Genomic DNA, 4,210 nt, shown 5'->3' on the forward strand with positions numbered 1-4,210 from the left:
TGTTTGTAGCTTTCAGAAATGAATTAACACTTTGACCAACAAAAAATAGAACTTGTATTATTATACAAAACTGCAACATATGAGTAATTTTTTATCTTATTCACTAGCATACTGACTAAAATGACAGTATTTAGTACATCAAATACTCAAGAGCATGTCTATCTTTTTTTTTTTTTAAAAAAAAGAGAAAAGATCACAAAGAAGACTAATTCTAGTATTCTACATTGCTAGCACAACAGCTTGAAACTTTCACTTTTTCTTCATAGCACCCTTCTTTTTAGACTTCTTATAACTATTTCCACTTTCCTGTCAAGAACAAAATCAAGCATTGGTCATCTTCCCTAAAGTGCAAATAGAAATGACCGACAATGTTGTGGTAATTCATGCACTTTCACTGAATTCTAGCAGGAAATAAAGAAGGGAGAATTTTTATGGTACTAAGATATATGACCGCAAAGCTTAAAATGTTTAGTAACATGAGCAGAGTGACATATCAGAACAATTTGGTTATAGATACCTTTCTATAATGTCTGTAGGCAATTTGACATATAAGTTCTTGTTCTTTTTTAGTGATATACACCTGAAAAAGATTAACAAAACATAATAAAGAGCTGATTGCAGTGAAATTGATAATGTTCATGTTGATCCAATTGCTATTAATAGACACAATTATACAACACATACAAGCTAATAACACAAATGAAAATTAAAAAAAAAAAATCACTACATGGAAATAGCCAAATAGTACTTACAATTGTTTAATTTGTCTGTGAGAATACTAGTACTTACAATTGTTTAATTTTAGTTACCAACATGAGTTCACCCAAAGTAAAATTTTCTCAACTAATTCTTATTCAAAAGTCCAATTTAACAAATACTTTTGCAATCAAACAAAACCAAAATTGCTTAAGCTAGAATGCTTGATTAAGCATGACATAAATTTTACAAAGTAGCTGAAAGAATTCAGCATATTTTTACCCGAGTTGCTGCTGCGTGAAGCTTGTGACTGCCTGTGGCTGGCGACTGTCGGCTGCCAGCGGCTAGCTGCAGCTGGCGAGTTCCGGCTGGTGGCGGCTAGCTGCATCCTGTGGCTGGCGGCCAGATGCTGCCTACTAGTGGCTCCTACCTGCTAGCTGCTGCCTGTGCACTCCATAATCTTAATTATCTAATTTCTCACAAAATAATCTCATGTTTCAATACAATTAAGTTAGGACATACTAAGAATCAAAACAGTAATTCTGAAATTAGGAAAATCCACAACCTGATTCTTATAAAAGATATAAAACATTCATGTATTATCAAAAAAATACAATTTTAACTCATATTAAATTAGTTTCAAAAGCCAACAATTGAATATGCTACTACAATATACTCCGTATAAAAATACTTGTGCTGAATGCTGATTAATGTATGCTTACTGAATTGTTGTTTAATGCAGGCTTACTGAATTGCTGATTAATGCAGGCCACAAAACAAGTAAATAAATTAGTCATTGAATTGCTGCTTGAATTTGTTATGTGACTTAACTAAGGAAATACTTATGCTGAATGCTGATTAATGCAGGCTTACCAGTATAATTGCATAGACGGGCACACAGTTCAATAACATGTTTGCCATATCGGTGTCTTTAGTTGAGACCTAAAGCAACATAGTGAGTTATATGTCTAAAAAGGGAGTGAAGAGCATGCATATCTAGTTTAAAGGTTAAGTAATGAAGAATTACTGTAATTTAAATTCATCTAAACTGTAAGCAAATCCCAACTTTCGAGTTAAAAAATACAAAATAAAGAAAACAGTATGATTTTAAACCTGTAAGATTCTGAACTCTGAATTATTGTAATTTGAGTTCATCTAAATAGGTAGCAGCATGGCATAAGTAGGCACTTCTTACCTTCAGCTACTCATGAGTTTCTTGAGAATCCTCCTAAGCATAAGTTTAGATGATACAAGTTCTATGGCGAGTCATTATGAATACAATGAGATCGCAGAGAATCTGCCAGAAAACTTTCAAGCGGTCTAGTAATTCAAGCTACTCAATCGTCTGGTCAGCATTGTGAGGATAAGAAAGCAAGATCAATTTTAGACCATAAGGTTTGAAAAATGTTGCTAGACCTTCAAAATATGCCTTATGGAGCTTCTTTATAGCGTGTATCAGCAAGCACACAACAAGCACATTGCAGCTCGGGGGTAGACAGGCTCAAGGTAGTTACTCTAGCAATATTTCCTACTTGAGGTGTATCATCTCTACAGATCCAAAGCATCAAACTGCCTTAGAACTGTAAATTGCAGAATTTTATGAGCCCATCAGGCAAGAATAGCTCAACTAATTTGCAGGATGCTCATAGCGGCTCTTATTCCTAAATTACGTACAATGTTGAGCATGGAGAGGATAGATGAAAGTGCAAAGAGCTGTCTGACAATATTCTGTGAAAAAAAAATTCAAAGTCAAGCTCTTCCATGCAACAAATCGTCAATTGAGGAGGCATTGAGCTCAGTGCAAAACATCTAACAACAGTTGCTGTAGCAGCCTAGTAAGAGGCAAGATTGCAATCACGTCAAGGAATTATCTTGAATCAAGAGCCATTTTTAGTCAAGAAATTGAATTTAAAAGAGGAAAAGGTCATTTGAAAAAAAATAATAAGATATCTCGAGAAAGAGCAACAAGTTAATTTATCAACAAGTCCACAACGAAGCAAGTAAGACTTCAAGTGGAAGAAATCAGAACAAGAATCTTAAAGCTCCTCAAGGTTCGTTTCCTGAAGAATTAGAAACACTTACAAGCCTTCGGTTATCAAAGGAGAAATACTCAGAGTACATCAAAGTGGGAAAGAGACAGAATTTTCAGTTGAAAAATTCGAAATTTTTGCCTGAGAAATCAAACTCTTCAGCAAAAAAGTCAGAAACTGTCAGCGGAAAAATTCAAGGTTTTCAGTAGAAAATTCAACATTCCGATATGAATCTCGTTTTCCTGCAAAAGCAATGGACATAATTTACTTAGCTTTTATAATCTTAGTACAATACAATTTTAATGCAGAGAGAAGAATGGAGTTAGTACCACGAAGGACGAATGGGGATAGGCCCATCTTATCCCCTGTGTTATCATCGCGGAAATGAACACCCACTAAAAGACTGTAATCCATGATTTTCTCTGCTTCAAGGAACTCACAATCCCGTTCAACTTGCCTGATAACAAATAAACTTACAATCAATTAAAGCTGCAAAATGATAGTATATAGAGGATTACTATCAAATTAATCATGTCCAACCACTCACTTCATCAATTCCTGATACCAATTCCTTTGGAGGCGGAAGACAAAGTCAAGATCAAGATCCTTGAGGGTAGTAGTTCCTGAGCACAACAAAACATTGGTAGTCACATGAAACAAGTGGTTGTACCTTAGGTCCACCAGATGTTTTGACACAATGCACACCATAAAACCGAGTCACGAGTGAATTTTCGTAGCGGCAAACATGTTGGTAGTAACTTGGAAGCATCCTAAGGAGAACCTAAACGGTAGAATCACCCAATTAGGACACGCCTAAATTTAATAATAGCAAGTTTCATTATTATAAATTATAACCAACACTAGAGCTTGAAAACAAAGGAATCACCGAATAGCCAACCAGGCAGCCAGCCAGCCTAACAGCAAAAACATTTGGTTGAAAAGAAAATTTAAAAAGCAAAGGTCAGAAGAAACGGCAAACAAACCTTGACTTCAGATTTCTTCACAGTTTTGATCATGTATCGATCATCCTGGGTAAGATAGAAAAAACTACCACTCTTCCCAGGTGAAGAGAGTTCTCGGAGAACATCATTCCCACAAATTGCCAGCATATAATCCGCCGGATCTATTTGAAACAGCTCCCTCAAATGTCTAAATCAACCAAAGAAATATATCATTTTATCAGCATTCATTCAAACTTTCTTAGTACTATAATACGTCTACAAATGATTTCATCGCTCGATCCGATTCATTGATTCACTGACCTGAACACCATAGGACAATAATCCTTCCATCGAAACTCGGTTGATTTATGCGTTGGTGTTAGTTTTGTGCCTTCTGGTGGAAACTTTGTCCAGAACTTCTCCTTTGGATCAAAATAACTTGTTTTCAGATCCCTTAATATTGAAGCATGCTTCCCAACTGAATGTCTACAATAATCATAATATTAAACAATCCATCATTAAAAAAACAACAATAGCAAAACC

At 35.2% G+C, this 4,210-nt stretch overlaps 1 pseudogene; it reads right to left on the bottom strand.

Moving 5' to 3' along the window:
- Nucleotides 1-2,906: 2,906 nt before the first annotated feature.
- LOC145600481 (phosphatidylinositol 4-phosphate 5-kinase 1-like) lies at nt 2,907-3,835 on the bottom strand (annotated as a pseudogene).
- Nucleotides 3,836-4,210: the final 375 nt, after the last annotated feature.

The sequence above is a fragment of the Chenopodium album genome, chromosome 21, assembly GCF_948465745.1.
Source record: "Chenopodium album chromosome 21, dcCheAlbu1.1, whole genome shotgun sequence".
In the NCBI taxonomy this organism is placed as follows: Eukaryota; Viridiplantae; Streptophyta; class Magnoliopsida; order Caryophyllales; family Amaranthaceae; genus Chenopodium; species Chenopodium album.